The sequence below is a fragment of the Sturnira hondurensis genome, unplaced genomic scaffold (genome assembly GCF_014824575.4).
Source record: "Sturnira hondurensis isolate 20B ecotype Veracruz unplaced genomic scaffold, ASM1482457v3 Scaffold0005279, whole genome shotgun sequence".
NCBI classification, from domain to species: Eukaryota; Metazoa; Chordata; class Mammalia; order Chiroptera; family Phyllostomidae; genus Sturnira; species Sturnira hondurensis.
Genome location: NW_028077910.1, coordinates 57,284 through 70,819, shown reverse-complemented (window position 1 = coordinate 70,819; position 13,536 = coordinate 57,284). Strand labels below are relative to the sequence as shown.

Here is a 13,536-nt window from a genome sequence, read left to right as displayed (position 1 = left end):
TCTGAGAAGCACTTTATCTGTCCTTCCATTCTAAATGAAAGTTTTGCTGGATAAAGCAATCTTGGCTGTAGGTCTTTGGATTTCATGACTTGGAATACTTCTTTCCAGCCCCTTCTTGCCTGTAAGGTCTCTTTTGAGAAATCCGCTGACAGTCTGATGGGTACTCCTTTGTAGGTGACTGTCCCCTTATCCCTTGCTGCTTCTAGGATTCTCTCCTTCATTTTAGTCTTGGCTAATGTAATTATGATGTGCCTTGGTGTGTTCCTTCTTGGGTCCAACTTCTTTGGCACTCTCTGAGCTTCCTGGATTTCCTGGAAGTCTATTTCCTTTGCCAGACTGGGAAAGTTCTCCTTTATTATTTGTTCAAATAAGTTTTCCACTCGTGGCTGTTTCTTTCCCCCTTCTGGTACCCCTATAATCCGGATGTTGGAATGTTTAAAGATGTCTTGGAGGTTCCTAAGCCTCTCCTCATTTTTTTGAATTCTCATTTCTTCATTCCTTTCTGGTTGGATGTTTCGTTCTTCCTTCTGGTCCATTCCATTGATTTGAGCCCCAGTTCCCTTTCCATCGCTATTGGTTTCCTGGACATCTCCCTTCATTTCAATTAGTTTAGCCTTCATATGTTCCTTTAATTTGTGACTATGTTCCTCTAATTTGTGACTATAATCTACCAGTTCTGTGAGCATCCTGATAAATAGTGTCTTGAATTGTGCTTCTGAGAGGCTGGCAATTTCTTGGTCGCTTAGAGTTATTGGCTCTGGGACTTTGAGTTCTTCTTGCACCATCTTTTGGGCTGTTCGTGCCTATTCCATAGAAGGATCAGAGCCCTAAGGTGTTCACTGGTGCAGGCTAACTAAGTTGCTGGGTTGTGACGCTGCATGTGGGGGCAGGGCCAAAGAGGGACTATGGCGTCCTGTCTGCCGCCTGCCGCCTCAGCCGTCACCGGTGCCGCAGCTGCTGCCGTCACCGGGCCCACACGTTTCGTCCCACTGCACGCGAGTGTGCCACCGCTGTCAGCCCTCGCCCCCTGGGGCCTACATGGTCCGTCTCACTGTGCGCGAATGTGCGACCGCGGCCAGTCTGCCCTGCACCCCGACTGGTTCCAGGCTGCCTGCACGCCTAGGTCGGGGGATCTGTCCTGCCCGACCCAGCTCCACTGCTGGCTCCGCCTCTCTTACCGTCCTGGTTGAACGGTTCGTAGCTGTCGGACTTCTGTATAATTCCGTTTTCTGGTCTTTGGGTGTGTTCTAGTTCTCCAAACCTTTGTTGTGTTCAAACTTGGTTGTGGGAGAAGGCACAGTGTTTCCACCTATGCCTCCATCTTGGCAGAAGTTCCCTTCATGGGTGTTTTTAATTGGTGTTTAGAGGCTTTATTTCCCCAAGCTGGGACCCTGGGTTACATTGTCTGTCTTGCTCCCCAGTTTCGCCTGGTTCATCTGCTTATGAATGTGGAACCACCCAGTCTGCCAGCCGCTGCCTTGCCGGCCAGTTGCAACCTCGAGTATCACGCCACTCCATAATCTCCCACCTCACAGGGTCCACCAGCTGCCATCTTGCATGCCCTAGTCCACCAGCCACCTCTTTGCCCCGAGCTGCCTAACTTCACCTCTCTTACCAGTCTAGAAAAATGTCTTCTTTAACTCCTTGTTTGTTGGACTTCCATATAGTTCAATTTTCTGTCAGTTCTGGTTGTTTTTTGTTTTTAAATTGTTGTCCTTGTTTTGGTTGTGCAAGGAGGCACAGTGTATCTACCTATGCCTCCATCTTGCCAGGAAGTCTGACATAAAGCAAATCTTGATGGATATAAAAAGAGAGATTAACAGAAATATAGTCATAATTGGGGATTTTAACACCCTATTGACTTAAATAGATACATCTTCCATATAGAAAATGAACAAGGAGACAGTGGCCTTAAAAGACACACTGGATCAAATGGATTTAAGTGGTATCTTCAAGCATTTCATCCCATAGCAGCAGAATATACATACTTTTCAAGTGCACATGGAACATTTTCTAGAATAGACCACATGGTAGGATGCAAAACAAGTCTCAATAAATTTAAGAAGACTGAGATCATATCAAGCATCTTTTCTCAACATAATGCTATGAACCTAGAAATCAACACAAGAAGAAAACTGAAAAATATACAAAGACATGAAGCTAAATAACATGTTACTATACAATGAATGGGTAAATGAGTTCAAAAAAAATCAAAAGATACCTCAAAACATAGGACAATGAGAACAAAGCAACTCAAAATCTGTGGGACACAGGAAAGCAGCCTTATGAAGAAAATTCATAGCATTCCAAGCCTATTTCAAGAAACAAGAAAAGCTCAAATAAACAATCCAACTTTACACTTAAAGAAACTTTAAAAAGAACAACAAAGTCCAAAATTTATAGAAGGAAGGAAATAATAAAGATGAGAACAGAAATAAACAAAATAGGGTCTAAAAAAATAATACAAAAGATCAATGAATCCAAGAGCTGGTCCTTTAAAACATAAACAAGATTGACAAACCTATAACCAGTTTCATCAAGAAAAAAAGAGTAACCAAATAAAATCAAAAAATAAAAGAGCGGAAGTAACAACTGACACCAAAAAATACAAAGGATTGTGAGAAAATATGAACAACTATATTGCAACAAATTGGACAACCTGGACAAACTGAATAAAACCCTGAATCATACAATCTTCCAAAACTAAATCATGAAGAATCAGAGAATCTGAGATCTTTAAAGAGGGATTAAAGACAAATCATAACTACTGAAATTGAAGCAGCAATCAAGATGCTCCCAACAAACAAAAGCCCTGGACTAGATGGCTTCACAGGTGAATTTTACCAAGTATTCCAAGAGAACGAACACCTTTCCTTCTCAAACTATTCCAAAAAATTCAAGAGGAAGGAAGATTCCCAAGCTCATTTTAAGAGGCCAGCATTATCTTAATTCCAAAACCAGATAAAGTCACTAAAAAGAAAGAAAATTATAGGCCAATATCACTGATGAACATAGATGCTAAAATCTTCAACAAACTATTAGCAAACCAAATATAGAAATATATCAAAAAGAGCATACACCATGATCAGGTGGGACTTATTTCAGGGATGCAAGTTGGTGCAACATTTGCAAATCAATAAACATGATACACCACATTAACACAATGAAGGATAAAAACCACATGATCACATGAACAGTTGCAGAAAAAGCATTTGATAGAATCCAGCACCCATTTATGATAACAACTCTCAGGAAAGTGGGAATAGACAGAACATGACTCAACATAATAAAGATACTATATGACAACCCACTGCCAGCTTATACTCAATGGGAAAAAGTATAAGCATTCCCCTTAAGATTGGGAACAAGATAGGGATGTCCACTTATAACCTCTCTTACTCAACATAGTACTGGAAGTCCTAGCCACAACAATCAGAAAGGAAGAAGAAATAAAAGGCATCCGAATTGGAAAGGAAGATGTAAAATTCCCTTTATTTGCAGGTGACATGATACTATTTTTAAAGAACCATGAAGATTCCTCCAAGAAACTACTAGAACTGATAAATTTAGTAAAGTAGCAGGATACAAAATTAAAATCCAGAAAACAGTTCTATTTTTATATGCCAATAATGAACTATCAGAAATGGAAGTTAAGAAAATAATTCTACTTACAGTTGTTTCAAAATGCATAAAATACCTAGGAATAAATTTAACCAAGAATGTAAAGACCTATACCTGGAAAATCATAAAATATTGAACAAAGAAATTGAAAAAGATACAAATAAGTGGAAGCATATACCATGTTCATGGATAGAAAGAATTAATATCATTAAAATGTTCATACTACCCAAAGCAATCTATAGATTCCATTCAATTCTTATCAAGATACCAATGACATATTTCACAAAACTAGAACAAATATTTCAAAAATCTATATGGAACCACTAAAGGCCCCTCATAGCAACAGCAATCTTGAGAAAGAAGAACAAAGTTGCAGGAATTGCACTACCTAACATCAAACTACACTACAAGGCCATAGTAATCGCAACAGCATGGTACTGGCATAAAAATGGACACATAAATCAATGGAACAGAATAGATAGTCCAGAAATAAACTCATGCCTTTACAGTCAATTCATATTTGACAGAGGAAGCAAGCATACACAATGGGCTAAAGATAGTTTGTTCAGTAAATGGTGTTAGGAAAACTGGACAGATATGTGCAGAAAAATGAAACTAGACAACCTCCTTACACCGCATACAAGAATAAATTCAAAATGGATTAAAGAGTTAAATATTAGACCCAAAATCATAAAAATCTAAAAGAAAACACAGGCAGCATAATCTCAGACATTGCTCATAGCAATCAATATTTTATCTATCTCCTTACTAATCTATCTATTTTATCTATCTCCTTACAAATACAAAAGAGAAATAAACAAATGGGACTACATAAAAGCTTTTGCCTAGCAAAGGAAACTATCAATGAAATACAAATACAACCCATGGAATAGGAGAATATATTCACCAATACATCTGATAAGAGGTTAATAACCAAAATTTATATAGAACTTATAAAACTTAACATCAAAATAACAAACAATCCAATTTAAAAAATGGGCAAAGAACCTGCATAGGCACATCTCCAAAGAAGACATACAGAAGGCCAATAGATATATGAAAAGATGCTCAATGTCACTAATCATCAGAGAAATGCATATTACAACTACAATATCATCTCACACCTGTCAAAATGGCTATTATCAATAAATCAACAAACAACAAATGCTGGTGAGATTGTGGAGAGAGGGAAACACTTTGCTCTGTTAGTGGGAATGTGGCTTGCTGAGTCACTATGGAAAGCAGTGTTGAGATACCTCAAAAAACTAAAAAAGGAATTGCCTTATCACCCAGCAATTCCACTTCTGGGAATTTACCTGAAGAAACCCAGAACGTTAATTCAAAAGAATATAAGCACCCCTATGTTCACTGCAGTGTTATTTATAATTGCCAAGATATGGAAGCAGCCCAAGTGTCCATCAATAGGTGTGTACATAAAACAACTATGGGACATTTACACAACAGAGTACTACTCGGGCCATTAAGAGAAAATTTTACCCTTTGCAACAGCATGGACAGACCTGGAGAACATTTTGCTAAGTGAAATAAGCCAGACAGAGCAGACAAGTACCATACGTATTGCCACATATGTAGCACCACATATTTCATTCATATGTGGAATCTAATGAACAAACTTAACTAACAAGCAAAATAGTGACAGACTCATAGAGCAGGCTGACATCTCTGCAGGGAGAGATTTGGGGGAGAATGATTGAGGGGAAAAAACCCATGGACATAAACAACACTGTAGTGATTGTGGGGGGACAGGGTGGGTGGAAGTAGAAAGAGGATATGCGGGAAATAAATAGTAACAGATAAAAAATACAGTAAAAATGAACAATTAAAAATAAAGTAAAATCCATAGGGAAAATGATTTAACTCTGCTCCCCAGAATTCTAGGCAGTTTTCTACTGCTGCACAGCAAATACCATAATCTCAGTTTATGTGGGTTGAAAGCCTGGGCACAGAGCTGGGTTTTTTACTCATGTTCTCACCAGGCTGCAATCAAGGTATCAGCTAAATCTGCACTCAATCTTCTTTCAAACTCACTCGAGCTGTTGGCGGAAGTCAGTTCCTTCAGGTTGTATGACAGAAGACCGAGTTTCCTTGTTACCTATCAGCCTAGGACTGCTCTGATTTCCTAAGGGCTCTCCCTCAGGCCCTTGCCATTTGGCCTCCTCCTCTAACAACACAGCAGTCCGCTTCAACTTCAGGGCCAGCAGGGAACATCTCTCAGATGCTTTACCTTCCCTTGAAGGACTCCTCTACACTCAACCAGGATAATCTAACTCAAAGCCAACTGATTAGTAACTTATTCCTGGGAATAATATTTCCTCACATGTACTAGTACCACCCACATAGAATAGCAAGTTGTGTACATCACGGAGAGGAAATCTTCAGAGCCATCTTAGAACTTGGCCTAACCTTCAAGTTTGCAGCAATCTGGTTCTCAACTTCACATTAGAATCTCCTGGTGAACTTAAATCCTATCAGAATTCACTCTGAGTGGGTCAGAGACAGAAGCTCAGAAGGCACTTTGATTTTTTTTCTGCTTTTAAGGCTCTCCCATATAATTCTAATATGCAGCCAGTGTTGAAAACCACTGAAATAGAACACATTTTTCATATATTTAAAATTTCAGATAATCTATTTCCCCTTCACCCTTTTTCAGGAAGCTACTAGAGAAGTACTCCTCTGAAATGAGGAAGTAATCAAGAAAGGGGAAAGCACAGGATCTAGGAAACAAGGACACTAGAATAGAAAATGGCAAAGGGCAGTCTCAAATGATAGGCAGCAGGAGCCTGAAAAGTAACCAGTCCAGATTGGAGCAGGAGGATGAAGGGCTCTAAGGCAGGGTTTCAGAGGGGGGGAAAAAAGTAGAATTAAAGGGTTATTTTATATACCTGATTGGATATAGTGGGGTAAAACAACAAGTATTATGCATTAGACAAATTGATATGCAATTGGAAAAAAGAATAGGTACCTACAAAAATTATGCATCTGATAAATGATGCAACTATTTTAAGAAAAAATCAAGCTTTTCAGGACAGAAAAGCATGCACTATTTGGCTATGTAGTTAATAATATTAACACAGTCATAATGTAAATATTGATCCTTAACTCAAAATTATAATTATACTGAGGGTATAGGATGAGGGAAAGCAAAGATATATATGTGTCTACCTAAGTGTTAAATTAAAAAATGGTAATGGTGCTATAATACTAATTTCTGAAATAACAAGAGAGTTTAATGCGTTTGGCTCCAAAAATAAGATGCAAGAAATGAGAAAGTAGTTTTTTTATATAACCTTTTTAGTATTAGACTCTAGCTATGTGCATGTGTCACTGTGTTAAAAGTTAAAAAAGAGAGTGCTGACTTCGGCAGCATATATACTGAAACTGGAACATACAGACAAGATTAGCTTGGCCCCTGTGCAAGGATGATATGCAGATTCATGAAGCAGTCCATGTCTTTCTAAGTTAAGAAAAAGATCAAAAAGGAACTTACATTTCTTTGATATAAAACAATAGATTTCACTCAAGCACAACAGACTCATATATAATATGGGGAGGAATTGGAGATTTTGTTCTCTGGCATATATTGTCAGTTTGACTCATATAAACACTTATAAAAATTCCCCACAGGTTTGGACGTTTCTTCTATTGACATTTACTCGATATAGTCAGCACAATTCCAAAGAAGTCCACCCAAAGTCACCCTGTGAACCCGCACCCAGTGCTAGGTAAAAGCAAGGGCCCACTGTGCCCAACCAGCTCACTACTTCATATCAGGTGAACTGGGGTGATTTTTTTTTGATATCTGGGACCTCCTTGCTTGAAGTAGACATACATGACTATTTGAGCTGGTCTTAGAAAGTCCTTGGGGTGGATAAGGGTTGGGATCACCCAGGGAAAGGAAAAAAAGAAAAAAATGGGTTGTATTTAATTTTGGCTTTTTAATTGGATTACTTACTGAGAGTCCAAACAATACCTTCTGCTGGTTAAATGAGAGATTGAACTTCTTTAACTCTGAAAGAGAAAGGATACTTGCTTCCCCAACCCAAATAGCCAATGGGGTGACCGCAGTTGTTCAAATCCCCAAATCCAGTGTCAGAGATGGGTGCCGCCAGGAGTCATCCTGTAGGTAGGTAGCACAGCTGATACCGGAGGAGCCAGTGGTAGGAAACCCAGAGAGAAGGGCAGAGCATCCTAGAACAGGTTCACCTCCAGTCCCTGGGGCCTGAGAGAGGTTCTGGGCCTTAGAAAGCATCCAGTTTCAGGTGGAGTCCAATAAGCTCTCACTGGCCCCTGTTCAAGTATTCTTAGGTGACTAAAAACCTTGTGGAGTTACCTGAAAAAAATTTCCTCTAGGGTACAAAGCAGTTCTATAAGGATATTCACTGTGCTGGGTCACCTAGAGATATGGACATAAAGGCTGGTTTTCTCTAGAACTTTGCTCTATCCCTATAGATCTCATAAATAACATGAGAAACTCTGAGACCAATAAGCCTCATGAAAGTCGGTTTTCCATTAGTATTAATACTAAGATGACCAAGATGAGGATCCACTGATACTTCTAAATTAATCTTTCGCATGCACATAGAAAAAGCCATCTATAAAATTGGGCAGGAAGAATGGAAAGCATATTTCATTGCTCTCACAAAGCTTCAAAAAAAATTTAGATAAATGGGTCAACCTATGGTGTCCTTTAGGTGTCAACCCAATTCTTTGGGGTATTAAAAATGGCTGTCCTTACTTCGACTTGACTTGTCCAGGAGATAGATATATAGATATATATATCTATATATATATCTATATATAGATATATATATTGCAAATGCCTCCAAAACAAAATTTGGATCCAACTATTCTGTTTGTGTCTGTGATGTCTATGTGTGTATGTTGTAAATGTTAGAAAATTTCCTACCTCCAGATGGTACTGTTAAAATCAATTTAAAGGCAAGTTCTTCTTAAGGATTGAGTATCCTAAAATTCTTAGAAAAAGAAAAATTAAATCATGCTTTTCAAGTTTACATGATCTAAAATTACTCCTTAGTAAATAAAACCTAGCTTAAGTTTGCTAGTTTAAGTAAAACAAACATGCATTTTTTATCCTGGGTTTAATAAAAATAAGTCCATGTTAATAATTGACTTTTATGTCTATGAAATATGTTTCTACAAGTCACAAAATGTCTTCATAAAATTGCTAAACTAAAGAATGCTAATTGCTTCTCAGTTTTCATTAGAAATTGAGGTTTTGAGGATAAAGAATCTCAATATATGTAGGAATAACTTTGCAGTGTTTCAGAAGGGCCCGTGAAACACCTCAGAAGACTTGAAATTTATTTTGTAAGCAACTTTGTATGCTTTACAAAGCATACAAAGCATTGTAAAATAAATGATAAAAATAGTCTAAGGTATATTGTGTAGGTAAACAATGGTTGTAAATTAAACAAGAAAGTCAGGGCTATAGAAAACTCAAGGTGACCACTTGGTTCTTCCTGGCTCTCTGGTACCATCGTAACACATTTAAGTTGGCCTTATTTGAAGGAACTGATGAGCTGCCATTATTGAAAAGAAACATTTTACACTATTGCCAAGGTTCCACTGTCACTTCATGAAAATGCCAAGGTGGTAACCACTTGCTTTCACTGAGAGCTCCCGGGAGACAAAGATTTAAAACATCACTTATGCTGTCCTCGTAGGGAACAGTGACACCAACACATCCCTGCCCACCTCTGTGAGGCTGTCTCAAGCAATCAATCAGTATGGAGGGCTCAAACCTTATACATCCAGCACAACACACACATGAAGATCATTTAACTGCCACTTGGAGATTTTGTTTATTAGAAAGGACATCAAATAAAAGACACTCTCCAACCTCATTGGAAAGAAACTTATCAGGCTCCTAACCTCAAATGGACATCTAGCATCGTCTGCAAAGGACATCTAGCATTGTCATCCAAGACTCCTTGAGGACAAAAACCTGCTGCCACCAGAGATAAACAGCTATCCTAAGACATCCACAAGACCTGGATACTGATAGATTGATATTGAACTCAAAATCCATTTATTTTATTATCTTTAGTGATATTAGTCATAATAATAGTTATACTTGTTCTTTGGGTTTTTCTATATTGTCCAACAATTTATGATTACTGGACATGTATAACTTTTAATACTCTTTTCATGTCTTATGTAAATGTTATACTAGAAGCCAAATACAGAAAAATGAGATAGAAGGCAAAATTGAGATCATGATAGTCCCCAGAACAGAAATGATTCAGTGTTTTCTCGTAATGAAGGGCAAAAAACCCAACTACCTTTTATTTACCTGGTCTTCCCTTTTGGAAAAAAATCAGCCTCAACTCAGATGCCATGGTTATAGTATTGCCCCATCCCCAGTAGTCAACAACACAAGGTCAATAATGCCACATCCTAGGAATGAGCCTTCCTAGCTCTGTGAGATCTCGCCATTGGACCAAAAGGTTGCTTACCAATGCATCCTTCAGACTGATGTATGATCAAAGCGGGTAAGTGTGGATGAAAAAAATGGGTTCTACGGAAAGCAACCTCAAAAGGTGATCTGGCCATAAATTCCTAACTGGGCAAGTCATGGTGTGGAGTCACAACCCAGGCCTATAACTTCTTTAGTGAAAGGTTGTAAACCAGCACTGCCCATTGTTCTTGTGCATCTAAGTTAACATGCCTTTGAAATGCCTTACGTACTATCCTTCAGAGGGAGTATTAACCCTCAAGAGAGTACATAATCTTGTTAACTATCCTGTAATCCAATCCCACCTTGCTTTCTCCCACATCCATGTACATTCCCTCATTATATTCAAAAGCATAAAAGAAGCTACAAAACTGCTGTCCTCTGGAGCATTTGAGATCAGCTGAGATCTTGCTCCCTGGCACATGTCTTCAGTTTGGCTTAAATAAACTCTTACAAAAGTTTTAAAAATAATAAATATAATATTATATCAACTAGGTCACAAAGGTCAGTGGTAGAGCAGGGACAGAGCATATGGCAGTAAGGTATCTCTCTACACTTTACTACTCAAAATGATGTAATATTACCACTCATTACACTGTGGAAGTTTAGATATGTATATCGTAAGCCACAGAGCAACTACAAAATAGAGCTGTATCCAAAAAAAATACATATATATACACATTGAAATGTAATATTAAGAAATATTCAAACAATTCAAAAGAAGACAGGAAAGAATAGAAAAAAGGAAAATAGGAAAGCAAATAATGATAGGTTTAAATACAACCATACCAATAATTACACTAAATGTAAATCATCTAAACATAGCAATTAAAAAAAGAGATTATCAAATTTGAATTTTTTAAAAAAGACCTATGTGTTGTCTACAAATAAACCACTTTAAATATAACAATATAGAAAGATGAATAAAAAGGTGGGGAAAGACATATCACAGAAAACTAATCAAAAGAAGGCTGGAGTGTCTATATCAATGTGAGAAAAAATAGATTTCAGAACAAGGATAATACAAGAAACAAGGAGAAACAGTACATAATAACTTTTAAAAAGTCATCAAAAACATATCATTCTAGTCCTAGCCAGTGTGGCTTGGTTGGTTAGAGCATCACCCTACACACAAAAGGTGGAGGGTTTGATTCCTGGTCAGGGCACATACCTAAGTTGCAGGTTCCATCCTGGTCAGGCACAAATAGCAGGCAACCAATCAATGCCTCTCTCTCTCTCTCTCTCACTCACTCTCTCTCCCTCCCTCCCTCCTTCCCTCTCACAAATCAATGAAAAAATGTCCTCAGGTGAGGATTAAAAAAAACACAAACATATCATTCTAAAGGCACGATATGTTCCAACCTAACATGAGCTTCAAAACATATAAAGTGTGTTAGGAAAAACAGACAAATCTATAGTTGGAGACATCAAAATGGCTCTCTGAGAAACTGTAGATATAGAGAAAACCAGTAAAAATATACAAGACTTAAACATTATCAATCAACTTGATAAAATTGATATTTATAGAACTTTTCACCCAACAATACACATTAATTTTTTAAAAATAAGGGCACATAGGACATTCTGGGGCAAAACAAACCTTACCATAACTGATTTAAAATGTTCTATAAAGTAGCTCACTCTGTTTACCCTCAGAGTATTGTCAGTTTGATGTTGCAGTTTTATTCAGCCACAGTTCATTGCTACAGAAACCAAGTTGATCTGTTTCCAAATTACTTCATTGATTAGTAGTGACTTAAGTGCTATTAGAGAATACTTTGGTGTACAATGCACATTTGAATCATCAGTTATCTTTACTTTCTATGGAAATAAATCCAAAAGGCTAAAGAACTGTTATATTTGCAATGTGTTAGAATGGAACAATAGTTTTATCTTAGACATTTTAAAAACTAATTCTTTAGCTCTAATTCCTTAAAATTCTTTAGCTGTAATTCTTTAATTTTGAAGTATACCTTTTTTGTTTGTTTGATGTACAGTGTGAGAATTGCTATTTCAACTGTTCTTGTAAAACATTCTTCTTGTACTCATAGGACCTTGAGTAAAATACACCCAGCAGAATTTTTCCCCACCAAGTGATCTCTCATGAAATTTTACCTGGAAACAGAATTTGGGAAATGCTGCCTTAAGGTTTACTTTGACTAGTAATTCATTTCTTAAAAAAAAAAAAAAAAAAGAATTGCTTGCTCTAGAGTAACAGTGTTGTGAAACTGCTAAAAAAATAAATAAATAAAACCACTGGTTCTAGAAAAATATTCAGAGACAGACCCCTAGAATGTTAAATGAAAACCAGAGTTTAAGAAAACACAATGTAGAAATACAATCGAATGAAACTATGACCACATAGAGATATGTATCTCATTTATGACTGGGTATGAACAAATAGGGCCAGGTTTTAGCTCCGCTTGACAAGCTGGACTGTAACACTTCCAAGTCCTGTTACTCCTTCAAAATTCAAGGGAGAACCAACGTTTGAGGACTTGTACCGCTGGTCCTATACCTTTTCAGTACAATGAAAGACCACTAGGGGGAGAAACAGGGAGAAAACTGGTCCCTCATCTACTGTGATCTCAAAAGGCAAAAGATCCCATTACAGGGTTCTCAAGCAAAAAGAGGTTTCTGTAGTACGCAGTACCAAAGCACCACCTTGAATCTGAGCTATAGCCAAGATGGCTTTTCTTAAGTCTCTTTGGGAATTACACAAAAACCGCACGCCTTCTTAAATGTCAGAATTGAATCCTACAAGCTGATTCAAATATGAAAAAAAACAAGAGGGGGTAGAGGGGGCATTGCAAAAGGTCTCCCCTGAGTCAAAGGATTACAGAGCGCTAAAGCAGTGCATTGCATTTTTAGAACGGGCTACAACTTTACGTTAGCAGAAGAACGCTTTTTAAAAGGCCTTCTTTCTAGTATCTATAACCACCTGTGCTTAGCCACCGCGCCCCCTTCTCTCGCCTCCAGGGAAAAGGATATCTCATTTCCTCTACGGGCATTAACGTGGGTGAACTCACTTGCTCCTGGTACCCCCTTTCCTTATCTCTACCCCAGGCCGCCTGATGCTCATAGAAACCGATACACAACATGTATGCCGCCCTAGGATGACACACAACCTCACCACTATGAAAGACGGAGTATTTCATATACGCACGCCATAAAAACAGCCCCAACACCACCCGAACTTCGGGCGGAAAAGCAAGGCGCAGCCGCAGCAGCACTTTGTTACCCTGTTTGCCCACTTCCCCTCCCGGTCTCTTCAATTTTGCTTCCCCTTTTGCACATCTGCTTCCGGGGCATCATAAGCCCTGCCCCTCTTCAACTCTTACCCTCCTCTGCCGGAGGAGGGGGGAGTCAAGGGGGTGGGGATGAGTTCGTTGTTTGTTTACACGATGTGAGCGGAAAAG

The 13,536-nt window shown here is 38.2% G+C and overlaps 1 protein-coding gene and 1 non-coding gene across 2 annotated transcripts in view; one reads left to right on the top strand and one right to left on the bottom strand.

The window, feature by feature from the left end:
- Window positions 1-13,316, bottom strand: part of ZMAT3 (zinc finger matrin-type 3) — a 55,821-nt gene extending 42,505 nt beyond the window's left edge. The window contains exon 1 of the mRNA XM_037046491.1: window positions 13,147-13,316. The gene's annotated coding sequence lies outside the window, so the exon portion shown is untranslated. The remainder of the gene's footprint in view (window positions 1-13,146) is intronic.
- Window positions 6,991-7,096, top strand: LOC118987534 (U6 spliceosomal RNA). Its single transcript, XR_005066589.1, has one exon. It is a non-coding gene; the product is annotated as a U6 spliceosomal RNA (small nuclear RNA).
- Window positions 13,317-13,536: the final 220 nt, after the last annotated feature.